Below are 15,389 nucleotides of genomic sequence, written 5' to 3'. Positions count from 1 at the left end.
GGTGGACAGGAGGTGTGTGATCACTTCATTGATGAAGTGTGTGCCTTGGTCATTGGCCAGCTCAATGGGGCAACCAAATCGTGAGATTACTTGCTTCCATAAGAACTTAGCCGTCGTTCTAGCATCATTTTTTCGTGTGGCTCGTGCTTCTGCCCACTTAGTGAGGTAATCCATGGCCACAATGATGTACTTGGCCTACGAATACTATGCTGCAGGACTGATGGGCCCGATGAAATCAATTCCCCATTTTTCGAAGGGTTGTCATAACTGGGGTTAATTCCATTCAATCCTTGCGAATTGGGACCTTCGTCCACTGGCACTCATCACAGTGCTTGACGAATCGTGCTGTGTTGCGGAAAAGCGTGGGCCACCACAATTGAGACTGCAACACTTTTCATGCTACTGTGTCTCCGCTAAAATGCCCTCCAGCAATGCCGCTGTGCGCTTCTGAGAGCACATCGTGCACCTCATATTCGCACACACATCTGCACAACAATCCGTCTTGCCCCAGCCTGTAGAGTTGGCCTGCAACCAGCTGATAAGGGTGGATCTTGAGGATTAATCTCCTAAGCTGGAATTTTTCTATTGGTCGGTCAAGTAGTCCATGCTAAGCACTTGGACTATGTCATCTGCCCAATATGGTGTCAGATCAGCCTTAAACAAGTCTCTCTCACTGGAGAGGTTAAACAGATGGGCGTCGGGGAGTTCATCAATAACACCTTGCCCAGCGGCTTCCCCGGTGGGAATGCGCGACATGTGATCAACCATGTAATGCTATTTTTCCTTCCGTACCACTATGGAGAAGTCGAACTCCAAAAGTAAAAGGAGCCATCGAGATATGCATCCCGTAGCACAAGGTTTGTTTACTAGATATAGCAAGGCTTGATGGTCCACAAAAAAGGTGAAGGGCGTGGCCAAGAGGTAATGCCGGAACTTCTTCACTGTGAATACCATGGCTAGTCCTTCTCTTTTCATCATTGAGTAATTCATTTCCATCTCAGTGAGTTGTCTGCTAGCAAAGCTCACTAGATAGTCTAAATTGTGTTTGCTAGGCTGGCCCCCACGGCAAACTTCATTAGGAGAAATATGGACTCTCTTTTTTGCCCCTTAAGTGGTTTCTCTCACCTCTCTCTCTCTAAAAAGAGATTCCAAAATAATATTATAAAAAGAGATCTTCTACAATCAAGAAAATCTCGTTTTTGTGTTTTCAATAGATTTCACCTATTATTTTATTCCCAAACTGCAGGATAAGGTCACTTTTTCTCAAAATCCTCATAACTAAAAAAATACAATTCTATTTTTTCTAAAAACGCAGCCAATCATTCTTTAATGCCCTCATGACTCTTTAATGCCCTCTTTAGTGCCCTCATGACTTTTCAATCATTCTCATTCTCGCTTCTTAAAAGGGCGGAAGTTAAAAAACGATATAAAATAACGTACACATCATATTTTAAGATTATTTTTTACCCAGAGACACCTTTTTGACTCAAGAGTTTCCTTGTAAATTTTCGTCTTTTTTGGACAAGTATATACCTATTTCTGGGCATTTTTTCATTCCCTCAGAAAGCTCTAGTTTTGTCCCAAATTTTGTGCATTCTTCTCTTTCCCTCCAGAATATGGTTTCTTGCATACGAGTTCTTCTGAAGCAGCATTGAGGAGTAGTTTTGATACCATTTGTTGAAATCAAAGAATCTCTATCTACAACACACTCTACCCTGCTACAAGCCATCTTCCTCTTCAGAAATATGCAGTAAGAAATCTCCGTCTTCAACAGTCTATACTACAAGCAATCCAGTGATAATGGAGGTATCTTTATTTTTTAAATCTTTGTGATGTTATTATTCTTCACAGTTGTTGTTCAGTCCTTAAGCATCAATTCATAGAGCGAGAGAGAGAGGGGGAGAGAGAGAGAGAGAGAGGAGGGGAGAAGGGGGGGACAGAGAGGACTGTGTGAGATGAACAAAGAAAATAAGTGATAGAGTGACAGATAGTAAATTAGGGTAGAAGATAAGATGATGTTATTGTTTTCCACTAGCCAAGCTTCAGTATGAATGTGTTTAGGGTTTCCTTGATGAATTTTTGTTGAGAGAGAGAGAGAGAGAGAGAATATTTTGGATAGAACAAAAGATAAGATTTGATGCTAATTAGAGGTAGATTAAAAGCCAAGATTACAGGCTGATTAGGGGTTGATTAGGGTCTATCAAGACTGAAAGCAAGAGAAAGAGACAAGAACCAACTGGGTTTTAAAAAAAACACAGATATAGTGAATCAAAGGGGTGTAGTTCTGCTATTTGAATGTTAATCCAAGTTAACATTTGTATACTTTTTTTTTTGCAGAATGCAGGTGCAGGATGTACCAAGAGAAAGAGAGATATTCACTTTCAATTGGAGGATGAATATGCACCAATGTTCAAAAGAAATGTGGAAAGAGATGATGCAATAAGATGCAGGATGCAACAAGAAAGAAATGCAGGGAAAAAAAATGTGGACCTTTGGGTTGATGGGTGCATTTATCCACCCGATCCACTCACTCGAAGGCCACCACAATTTGAAGGGCTTACATCATTTGTAAAGTTTGCTTGTGAAGGCAATGAAGGATTGTATGGATACACATGCAGACTTGTCACACAAGGAATAGCAGGGGCTCATCAAACCTTGACAAATATGCAGACAAGATTACAAGGGAATATGCAGTCTTTGATGGAAAAGGATATATTATTGGCTGAGAAGCATAGAGAGAACCAGAACCTACAACAAGCAATGTCTGTCATTGAAGATGCTATGCATGCTACACACGTGCAGAATATGGAGTTACAGTCTAAAGTCAATGATTTGGAGAAGGAGAATCAAAACATAGAGAGGAAGCTCACAAAAACTTTGGAGATTGGGCCCACTTTAAAAACCAAAGAGGCATGTCGACGCATCCGATCCGTTAAACCAATTGGCCAATTAGCCAAAGGAAGTGGACAATATCATAGACGGATATATGCTCAATCTACTACAATGAGAAATATGTTTCCTCATGCAGAGAATGATACTATTGCCAAAGTCCTTAGCAAGAATATGGTCAAAAATGCATTGGAAAATCGTAAATTCAGGGACATTGTGGATGGTGTTGCTAGTGAACGTCTTAGGGATGTGAGCAACTTGTTTACTGCTACAGATGCTCAGGGATTATGTGACAAGGTGGGAATGAGTTCTGAGTCATATAGTATGCTCTATCAACAATTGGATACAGGTTTTAAGCAAGTCTTCAATACTAAGCGAGTAATGCCTCTGCCAAAACCATTTCACGTGAAGAAGGCTCGAAAACAACTAAATGAGAAAGTTTTAGAACTAATTGGTGAGCCTACGCATCTGGAACACACACACATATTGAAGTATGGTTCCAAAGAAGTTGCCTTTGTATTGAATGCATCCAACAACTTTGTATTGGATATATGTAGGGTTCAGATTGCTATGGTCAAGTTTTACAATATGTCTATGGAAGAATGTAGAGGCAAGCTTAAGTTTGTCCTCAAACTTGATGAGAGTGAGATTATCAAGGGGCAAAAACTTGAGCGTGTGAGTATAACACTTATGAATCGAGCATTGGATCCCAACATCGATGAAAAACATCCTTTATACTTCAGTGTACAATCAGAGAATGAAATATGGTGGCTTGCAGCATTTGAAGTACCAAAGGAGGACCATGAAGTACTTAAAGTTTTTTTTAACCTCACTAATATACCTAGTGTTATTCAACAGCAAAATAATGGAGCAGTTTTACATGTTGAGGGGTTTGGGGACTATCAAGTTGAATGGCATCTTGCAGGTGATTTAAAAACATTGAAGTGTATGTTTGGTTTATCAAATGCAGCAAATGCAAAATTTCCGTGCATATACTACATGCAAACTAGGAAGAAAGGGAAAGATGGAAAGAAAGAATGGCTTGCCAAGGCAGGACAATAGGGTGCTCCGACACGTGATCAGAAAGTCATGAGAAATGGAATGCTAATTCCAGTGGATCCAAACTGGCGCCCTATTTTGGAAATACCACTAACAAGGGTTCACTTTTGCACATTGCATTATTTGGTTAGAATAATTGAGAAGCTAGTATATGAATATATATGCTTTGCATACAAGATGCAGCCCGTGTCAGAATCTGATGCTACATGCAAGAAGGTAGAACAAGTCCTCTCTGAAGTTGGATTGCACGGAGGCCAAGTAGAAATAAAAAAGGACGAGAAAAAATCGGGGAAGAGTGGAAATGTTCCTTGTAAACCATGCTTTGGCGGACCCAAGGCTAGGAAGTTTTTATCTCCACCTCGAGATGAGGAAGGCAATATACTAGTAAAACAACCAGAGAAGTACGAAGCATGGAAAAAGTTGCACCTTGCTGTTTCAGATTGGAGCAATGGGGGACGAATGAGGATTGCGAAGGCAGAAGTGTGGATACACCTAGATAGATTAGCAGCTCTCTTACAGAAGTTGGGGTTTATGGATGGTGATGCCAATGCATTTAAAGAGACAGCTGCTAAATTTCATAAGTCCATGGTGGAGGCATGGACTACAAATAGCATAACACACTACATGGTCAGTATTATCACCATTGCAAAAAAAAATCATCATTTCGAATTACTTTGTGTTTCTAATCTCTTTTCTTGTGCAGCATATACTTGAAGCACATGGTCCATACTTTGCAGATCAAGGAAGTTTGGCAATATGGTCAACTCAAGGCATGGAAAGATCTCACTGGCAAGCTCGCTGTGCTTTTCAAAAGGCAACTGATCATGGAGGTGGCATCAATGATTCCAATTCTATGAGGCAATTATTTCAATGGTGGTATAGGAGACTAGAGATACGATACGAGGAAAAAGAAAAGAAGTCCAAAACATCTCAAGCAGAATCTATAAGTAGGGCAATATATGAAGTGAGAAAAGCAAGATATGAAAATAGCATAGCTAGACAACGGCACGCAGAATGGTTGGAAACCCAAGAGAGAGATGGCAAAAAATGGAGACCTAGATAAAGATAATAATTTTGATGCATTTAGAGTCCACAAGAGAGCACAAGTCCCAAGGATATGACACATCAATACTCATATCTCTAACATGAGATGTCTTATAAATTTTCTTTAAAATTTCAAAGGTTTGTCACTATATTTTTCAAAGTCGATTTTGAAGTTTGTTTTTTAATTATGAAAAGTCCATTTTGAAATCCTAAGACAAAGATATGAAAATTCTAAACATTGGAACATTCATTGGCCTAGAGAGAGAGGGGGGGCATGAGGGGGGTGTCAGGAGATAGAGAGAGGTAGGGATGGGGTGGAGAAATGAAATGAAATGATAAATTTAAAATTCATTTACACCACAGTAAGTTTGAAAGTTTCGTATTGAAGTCGTCTCTCCTTTCATTTTTTCCCATTGCTCTCCACTCTACCCTCCACCTTTCTATCCTTCATCATCACAGCCATGGCACGTTCCAAGCTTCCTATCAAAAAGGCACCTGCGAGAGCAAGAGCTCAACACTCTTCCGAATCTAGTGAGCGTACTGTGAGTGACAAAGATCCCCTGGTGACCGATAACGGTGGCCCTACTGCAGCCAATAATGGTGGCGCTACTGTGGCCAACAATGGTGGCCCTAGTATGGTCGATAATGATGGTTCGCCATTGTCCAGAAATGGTGGTCCACATGCTCCAGCTGCTCCACCTCCCACTACTACTCCAGCTCGTAATACACGCCCTCCAACACATAAAAAGCGAAGATGGAGACCAGGCACTGCTGCGCTACGCGAGATAAGGAAATTCCAGAAGAGTGCCGACTTGATTATTCCTAAGGCACCATTCTCCAGGTTGGTGCGAGAAATACTGCAAGATCTACAGTCAGGGCATCATCACAAGTTCTTTTCAAGGAATCAGGCAAGGAATGTGGGGCAATGGTCAAGCCAAGCCTTGCTTGCTCTCCAAGAAGCAGTTGAAAGCTACTTGATTGATCTAATGAGTGATGGTCAACTTTTAGCCATTCATGCCCGACGTATCACTATTAAGCCCATAGATCTGGTTCTTGTTCGCAGGATCCACAATAACAAGGATGCATTTAATCTTAATGTCAACAATATGCTTTGAGAAGCTACCTTGTAATTGGATCTATGTTTTTAGCTCAGGTTTGGTTGTAGATTGTAAGGATCTTAGTTTTGGGTTATCTTTCCAATAGACCTTCAAGTATTTGATAGTAGTGGCCTGCAAAATGGAGCTAAATTTTCCCTAGCTCTAGTTGTACTTGGTGCGATGCACTATCTACCGTGTATTTCATAGTTTCGCAATGCTAAATCCAATATGTGATATTCTATTTTGACCATGTTTCGCATTGTGTGAATTTTCAAGTTTCCAATTTTGTAAGTAGTTTTGTTGAGGATAAATTCAATGTGCAACCACATACACGTCGGTGATCAGTTGTACATGGGCTGATGCACTATATCCTTACTATATTTAGTGGTTTGGCAACAGTATATCTGATGCGATATTCCATTTTACCCATGATTTATTTTTTGTCAATTTTTAAGTTTCCAATGTTTCGCATTGCGAGGTTGACAATACATTTAATCTGCAGTTGCACACACTCATTATCAATACATTTAATCTACAGTTGTGAGGTTGACAATACATTATCAGTGCAGTATAATGCAATTAACGCATTTTGAAAAAAAGATTGAACCGTCAAATTTATAAATCGGAATCTGGTGAAACTTCACCCTCATGCTGGGCATTAGAAAAACTCATTTATATTAAAAATTTGGCCCCATCAGAAGCCTCTGGGTCACCTGTCCGGAGGCTCGCGTCTGGGGCCCTGAATCTGGGGATTCAGGGCCCCAGACGCGAGCCTCCGGACAGGTGACCCAGAGGCTTCTGTTGGGACCAAAAAAATTTTGGATGGTTGATGTGTCCTTGAGGAGCCTATAGGTAAAATTTCATGTGAATCGGAGCACTGGTGATATTTTTCCTAAGCGTGGATTCATTAATTGAAATTTTAGGGTTTTTGAAAAGTTTGGCTATAAGTTTAAAGTTTCACCTCATTTTACACATTTCACTTTTGAGTTCTGAGTTCTCTCTCCTAGAAGACATGGTACGCACCAAGCAAGCGGCCCGGAGATACCCCCCTGGAAATTCCATACGGCAGCCACGTCCTCCAGCTCCACCACCACCACCACCACGCCAGCATCGCAAGCGTCGATGGAAGCCAGGCACAGTGGCTCTTCGCGAGATCCGCCACTACCAGAAGACCACTCACCTCCTGATACCGAAGGCTCCATTCCAGAAGTTGGTGCGGGAGATCATGGAGGGCATACTGATCATGAACAATAGGAACCAGTTTCCAAACACATCACGCGCGAAACAACCGGATCGTTGGACTGCCCAGGCCCTCCTCACACTACAAGAAGCTGCTGAAGCCTACCTCATTGACTTATTTGGAGACTCAGTCTATGCAGCGGTGCATGCAAGGAGGGTCACTGTCACCGAGAGGGATCTGCGGATAGTCAGGTTCTTTCGGCGATGGAAAGATAGTCCTCGCGGAGGTCAGCAAGGATAGAGGTGTACAAACTCAAAAGCACATGGAATGTAGCTTCTGAAGACATTTTGTAAAGCCTTGGTTGTAATGGACCCCATGTAAAATTGTTATTAATACAAATACAAAGTTTTTGGCGCGTCTTATTTTTGTTTAGTCACTTGATTCAGGCCCCCAGACGCGAGCCTCCGGCCAGGGCACATCTGGGGGCCCGATCCCGACAAAAACACATGTGTGTGCTCCCGATGCCCTAGAGGCCCTACTAGTTAAGTTTCATATGAAACCGAGAACATTACCTTCTCTGCATCATCTATCTGCCGCTGTAATGGAGCATCCAGGTCTGCTCCTGCCATTGGGCTGCCCTCGTCTCTCTCCTGGGTAGGCACTGCATAGTCGGGTCGAGGACCAAAAAGGCTTTCCTGCAACCGCTCGAACTCCTCATCAGAGATCTGATACTGTGGCGCCGCATCCTCAATCTGCCCCTGGATGCTCACAATGGCAGAGACGTCATCGATGCTCGTGCCATCATAATGAGCCACCTCATCAACATGTGGTGGGGCATCCTGTAAATCAAAATCTATGAAATCACTAGGTGCATCACGCACCATGATACAGTATAGTTCTTCTTCCCTAAGCTCCAACAACTCTAGCACATCCTGCATGAGTAGATATTCCACCCCCTCGATGGTGATAGCATGGAGAGAAGAGAGGGGTGGCTCTTCGCTCATGGGCATCTCATCAGGGCAGGGAGGTGGGTGCACAATGGCCAAGCTCTGTGCTGCCTCAACACTCAGATCGAGAGTGATCTCCTCAGGCTCCCTCTCAAAGTACTCTAATAGTGGCCGAGAGGGTGCGTCGATGTCCTCGTCACTGTCCTCTTGCACCTCAGTGCACATAACATATATGGCAAAGGCAGCATCCCTCTCAATGAGATCCATCGTGACGTGGTCCTGTGACGAGGTGGGCACTTCTCTAGCGCGGAGATGTTGCCCCACATGCACCAGGGCTCGATTTATCACCTTTGCATGGTTGGATCCGGCACACAAACTATACAAAAAATCCATGGGAACCCACCTGAGAGTGGAGTCGGGAATAGAGCAAGTAAGAGGGTTCACTGCATCACAAAACGATGCTAGTATACTAGAGTCAGGGTCTACAGCGGAAAGCGAGCTCTCTAGACTCAAGGTCACGCAAAACCTAGGGTATATCTGGTCCCCTATGTGTGCATAGCATGTGGAACTGATCCATGCGGCGAAGGCGGGAGTGGTAGCCATGGCACACAAAGAGAGAAGGAATGAGAGCACAAGTGTAGGGAAGTGGAGAATGAAAGCGAAAATGAGTTTGGAGTTATAGCTTTTATGTGTCTAGGGTTTTAAATAAAGGTTCTTTATAAAGTTATTAATTCTAAAGTTTCAAATTAAAACTCTTACCTTAGTTTCTTTATTTCAGTACTTTAAAGTCACTGTTAAAATTACTCATACAGACAAACGCTTCGTTCTACATTATTATATCCTCGAATATGTTTGGGTCGCTGAGTATATTCAAGTCTAACGAGAGAAAATATATACATTTTTAAAGAAAATAAATCTAAAAGGCCTTGAAATTCCCTTTGGATCCAATTTAATATTAAAATGTAATAAACGAGCAGCAAAGATGCGCTACAATATATCATTATGCAAAGACAATATTCTCTAGATTATAGACCTCTAACCTGCAATTTAATTATGATTTTTTACTGCACGATTGAGTAATTACAGTATGTATTATCGCACGCTTGGATCACAGTAAACTAAAATTTAAAGTACTCAGAAGTTCAAAAAATGTATGTATTCGCTCTTTATAAAGTTTTTTTACAAGGATTCCACTATCTCAAGGATATGTGGAGAAGCACATTGTTTACATGTCATGGATTGCTCACTACGAGTCCTGACTTTTCTATTATCTAACTTGAAATAGAAGTTGTAGAGGGGCTCACTAGACATTAATTGGATTTCTTGTCTCAGAAAATAAATGGGCCAATGACTCTCTGCACTGACTACGAAAGGATTATGACCACTCCACAAGATTACCACATCTACGAGCGCTGTATGTGTGTCATCTCGGATATCTTGATCCAAGCTGATCCACTCCCCTCGCAAAAGTCGCCATCTTCTATATCAAAAGCGAATGCACAGAGTTTGTCTAGCAATGAAATACCTGTAATAAAAACAAAAATAATGGTAAGTGATCAATGCGACTAACATAACAATTCATCTAAGCGAGACCTATGTCAATTAAATCAAGGTATGCAAAGTAGTAAAAAAGTTTTACCTGAATGTAATATCAGATTGGTTGACCCTGCACTCAATCGTCTCATCAAAATGTGTTCTTTTGACTTTCCAAGACTCACCCAATAGCTGACTCATCCATTCCTCGGATGGACACTTGCATTGATAAGTAATCTTTGTTTTCTTCAAAACATCACATGAACCAAACAAATGTGCAAACAATGAGAATGGAATAAACCAATTAAGATGCACATCTTTGGAGCCTGTGATGGGTTTCATAGCACTATTGATGTCAGATTTTATCTTCGACTTGCAAGCTCCTGACAACTCCAAGCTACCAATGAACCATTCACCACTAGACAGTGGCGGCAATGGGACATGCTGCAATCTCTGGCTTTCTACCACATACAATGAATTATAAAAAAAGATATTTTGAGTGGCAAGTTGACTTGTAGAGTTATTATCATAGATCAAAGAACCTATCTCTTCATGCCAAACATGTATCTTGCCGCTTAAACATTCCACATTCTGCCATTCATGCAAAGTCGATGGATATAGAGCTGTCAATCAAACAAGACTGAATTAGAATACTGCAAAGACTTTTAAAAACAACTCTGATACAAAAGAATAATCAATGATAAAATTTAACAACTTACTGTTTTTTTTATAATTTGCAATGTTGTTCTCGTCGTGTACAGAGATTTGTTTATGCGTATAAACATGTTGAATCAACACTTTTGTTACTGCACCTGTGCCATTAAACACTTTTCTGAACTCTAGAATTCTACCTTTCCAATGTTTGCTAGGGTTTGCAACATCCTTGCACTTGACCTTGAAACTCCCTCGAGTACTTGGGTGCATCAAAATCCAATCCAACTTATAATACTTATCACAAATCCAATTACCGCCATTATCTTTCCTGTTGAAGACCTCCACTGCAAGTATGCTACTGATATTTTTCCTCCGTGAAGACATCTGTAACAACCAAATACAAAAGTTACCTATCAACATGTGCATAATTTGCAAATGTTATCTCCAAATGAAATTAAATTTAAATGGATCAATTTAAAAAAGAAACATTGTACCTGTAATTTCTTTCACAAAGATCCCTAGATATGTTGAACAAGAAGTTGACTTATAGCAAGACCATTGTTCCTTCACTGACAGATTCCTGTAGTACAAAAACAAAAGAAATATTGGGTCAACACATACATATAACTTATATAGGCTTTGTCCAAATGCGTTGAAATTTAACCATGGAACAGTAGTAAAAAATGGCAATATACATGTGGCTTTCTCTGCAAAAAATCCCAAAGATGTTGTAGAAGTTGAGTTCTTAATAAATCATTGTTCTTCACCCTCGGAGATTCTTGGAGTAAAAAAACAAAGGAAAGCTCAGTATGCATGCAACTTGTATACATTTTGTCTAAACGAGATAAAATTTAACAGTGGAGCAACAAAAAAACAAGACAATATACTTGTAACTTTGTTTACAGAGAAACCCTAAGATGTTGAAGAAGAAGTTGAGTGTTCAAAATCCCAAAGATGTTGTAGAAGTTGAGTTCTTAATAAATCATTGTTCTTCACCCTCGGAGATTCTTGGAGTAAAAAAACAAAGGAAAGCTCAGTATGCATGTAACTTGTATACATTTTGTCTAAACGAGATAAAATTTAACAGTGGAGCAACAAAAAAACAAGACAATATACCTATAACTTTGTTTACAGAGAAACCCTAAGATGTTGAAGAAGAAGTTGAGTGTTCAAAATCCCAAAGATGTTGTAGAAGTTGAGTTCTTAATAAATCATTGTTCTTCACCCTCGGAGATTCTTGGAGTAAAAAAATAAAGGAAATCTCAGTATGCATGTAACTTGTATACATTTTGTCTAAACGAGATAAAATTTAACAGTGGAGCAACAAAAAAACAAGACAATATACCTGTAACTTTGTTTACAGAGAAACCCTAAGATGTTGAAGAAGAAGTTGAGTATTCAAAATATCACTATTATTGACTGTAAGAGACTCCTAGAGCATCAAAACAAAAGAAATTACATGTCAGAGAATGCACATAACTTGCACAGGTTTTCTCCAAACGAGATAAAACTTTACCATAGAACATCTATGGAAGAGAAAAATATACCTGTAGAGTTTTGTGAAGAGAATCTTAGGGCTTTGGTAAAACAAGCTTTGCTCTCATAAAACACATGAATCTCTCTCTATGCTTGTGCAAAGCAAATGAAATTTTACAGGGTTACAGACATGGCAAGAAACAGTGAGGCTGTAATATTTCGTCAGGAAAGAAGAAGCGAGGAAAGAGATATGACAAATTTGAGTTCCGCCTAAAAAAGAGGGGGAAACTGAAAAGGGGAGAAAAGAAAAGTCAAACATAAAAAATAAGAAAATGAAAATTCGAGGCACAAACTTCCAAGAAGTGACAGCTTTGTACTCCCCCTTTCCCTTATTTTATTGGTGAGGGAAGATTTGGTCCAAGATATGGCTAGAAGATTCATGTTACATGAATCTGGAATCCCAGCTCTCTCATTGGTTAGGCCTATATTTGTTTATTCACTCCTTAAGGGGCAAAAAAGAGAGTCCATATTTCTCCTAATGAGAGGAATCAATATGCACATGGAAGGTGATGGTCCAATCTGGGGCTCATCGGATTGGTGCCGTGGTTAGAGCCTTCTTCAACTCTTCGTATGCCCTTTGGCATGCTTCAATCCATTCAAAGACTATAAGCAGCTTGTACAATGGTCTGGCGATCAATGCATAATTGAGTGCAAACCACCGATAGTACCTGGTATGGCCTAGAAAGCATTGAACTCCTTTGTAGTTGCTGGGGGGGGGGAGGTCAACAATGACCGTAACCTTTGAGAAGTTAGTGGCAATGCCGTTCTTTGACACCACGTGCCCTAGAATACATCTATGCTTCACCCAAAACTGGCACTTTAAGGGGTTCAAGGAGAGGCGGTATAAATGACACTGCTTAAAGACTACTCGGATTTTGTCTAAGTGTGCTTAATGATTTTGTCAAATAACATGTCGAGTGGACACAGAGGTCATCGACAAAGACTTCTAACTCCTTGCGTAGCATGTCCTTAAAGATGGTGCACATGAGGCATTGGAAAGTGGCAGGGGCATTAGTCAACCCGAAGGGCATGACTATGTATGCAAAGACACCCCACTCAGTGGCGAAGGCTATCAGCAGGATGCACTTGCACTTGGTTTTATCCTGAGAAGCCGTCCAAGAAACTATAGGCTTCCTTGCCTGCTACTCTCTCCAGCATGTGCTCGGTGTATGGCAACGGATAATTGTCCCTCTTAGTGGTAGCATTCACCTTCTTATAATTGACGCACACTCAAATTTTTCCATTTTTCTTCATCACGATGACTATGGGCGATACCCAGTCCATGTGCTTAATTTCATAAATGAATCCTGCTCTCATTAGCTTATCAATCTCCTCCTTGACAGCATGAGCATGTTTAGGATTCATAGGGTACGGTCGCTGCTTGACCGGTATTGCATCCGACATCATGGGTATGTTGTGGGTCATGACACTTGGGTCCACCCCCTTAAGCTCTCCTAAGGACCAGGCGAAGACATCTATGTACTCTTGCAAGAGAGCGACAAGAATCATTTCTTCTTCACTAGTTAAATCATCAGCAATGAAGACTAGTCTGGGTGGTTTCCCCTCTTGGGCTAGGTCCACCTCCTTGACCCTTGGCTGGTCCCTCGATTGGTTCACTTGTTTGTGCTTGATGTTTGGCACCTAACAGCACTACTACCCTATCCCCCTTTTCGAATTTCGTGAATCGTTTAGGGAGGTCTTGCAGCTTCCGCTGTTCTTCCGTTCGATCCTCCCTGGGTTGTTTTGCCTTCTCCTTTCTCAATCGCCTGCGCCTCAGGTGGACCGCTAGGTTCCCCTTAGTGCATTTGGTTGTGGGAAGCCTAGGGATCTCTGGATCACTCTTCGATCTAACCTCTGATTTAGAGTCAAATCCCCCCTTCGCTAGAAGAGGTGGTTTCTCCTGGTGGGCATAGTTCAGATGGTGATTCAATTCTCAATATCGGCGTCATTCCTAGCTGGCCTAGTCCCGCATGTTCGAGGTCTATGGCTCCTACATGTTCCAACCAGGTGCAGTCACATTCCTCACTCATGACTCCTCGTTCCCTATGGAACATACTCCTTCTATGCGGCTTGGATTCTGCCCGTATTTGCTCTATTTCTTGTCCTTCCGTGTCGTATTCCATGGTATCTACCTCTCCCTCACTTTCATCGCTGAAGGACTGGTAGTCTTCGTATTCGTCACTCAAATTTCCTTCATCAGACTGCTCGTCATCTCCTAGGACTCAGTCTTCCCTTGGTCGTTGGTTAGGCACTAAGGCCTAGTTATACATGAGGTTTAAGTCATGCACTTTGGTCCATTGCCACTTGGGTTCATCTAGGAGATCCTAGAGTGGTTTGAGATTTGCGGCTGGATTGTCAACTAGCTTGTCCAATAGATACCCCAGTATCTCTTGGAGTTCCCTTTTGTTGGTTGGAACATGGGAGTTGACGGGATTTGGCTCCCCTTGAAGGCTTTCTGACATCATGCAGACTGGCACGGAAGGTGTATCGTTAGCCTTACCAATTGTTTTGATGGCCTTCTCATATGCTTCGTGATCAGAGAAAGGTAGGTGGATTGTAGCAAGGACATGCATCCAATCCCACTCATCCTCTGGGCATGGGACATACCTGGTCAAGGGCCCGTAGGGCTTCTTGGCCTGAGAATTGCCCTTGAGCATAGTAGAGATGGCATCTAAGTCGACAGATGAGGTTTTCGAGGTATCCATCTCTACTCTCACGGCGTCCGTCCTATTTCCAAAGAAGATTAAGCCGTTCCCCCAATCTTTGATGACCCTAGCGTTGCGCATCCAAGGGCAGCCTAATAGGATGTCGTAGTCTACTCCCTTCATGACTATAAAGTCAACAGAGAATTGGGCACCTACGATCTTCACTGTCCAATTCTTAAGCACCTCGAATGGCTTAACTCTCATACCGTTTGCTAGTGTGACATTAAACCTAGCAGTCTCAACAGGTGGGTTTCCCCAAGTCTGAAGCACTACGTAGCTAAGCACGCTAATCCCGGCCTCCATGTCTACGCTCTTCCTTGTCGTGTCACCTAGGGCTAAAACTGGCAAGATTGCATGCATCTCGGAGCCTTCCCAAAAGGCATTGATATGCAAGGACTTAGGCACAGTGTGTAGTGTCAAACTTGGTATTTGCGTTTCTGTCTCATGGTCCTGAGGGTCTATTGTGACCTACTCTTGTGTCCCTTCAACCCACTGCTTAAGGTCCTACCATAGGGTGGGGTGCTGCCTAAGCAGATCTCCCAGACTGAGTATTACAGGGGTAGTCACTAGTGTGGTTAGGAGATCATTGGGTGTTCGTCTCTCTCTTAACCTGGATTGTCTTAACTAGTAGCCGGACTGGACCGCGGCCTTGTAGCAGCATCGAGGCTTGGCCTTAACGGCACCTCTTGTGGTGCAGTTGCTTCCATTGACTTGGGCTGTGGGAGTGAGGTCGGCGTACTTATGC

At 41.8% G+C, this 15,389-nt stretch overlaps 1 long non-coding RNA gene across 1 annotated transcript; it reads right to left on the bottom strand.

Moving 5' to 3' along the window:
• Positions 1-10,092: 10,092 nt before the first annotated feature.
• LOC148027880 (uncharacterized) lies at positions 10,093-10,985 on the bottom strand. The gene is made up of 3 exons (XR_015692557.1): positions 10,898-10,985; positions 10,601-10,787; positions 10,093-10,372 (listed from the first exon to the last, which is right to left on the bottom strand). It is a non-coding gene; the product is annotated as an uncharacterized LOC148027880 (long non-coding RNA).
• Positions 10,986-15,389: the final 4,404 nt, after the last annotated feature.

Source organism: Lygodium microphyllum, chromosome 12 (assembly GCF_053477565.2).
Source record: "Lygodium microphyllum isolate KBCC chromosome 12, Lygodium_microphyllum_v1.1.10, whole genome shotgun sequence".
Taxonomy (NCBI): Eukaryota; Viridiplantae; Streptophyta; class Polypodiopsida; order Schizaeales; family Lygodiaceae; genus Lygodium; species Lygodium microphyllum.
Note: the sequence above shows the minus strand (reverse complement) of the source record. Positions and strands in the feature narration are given on the sequence as shown.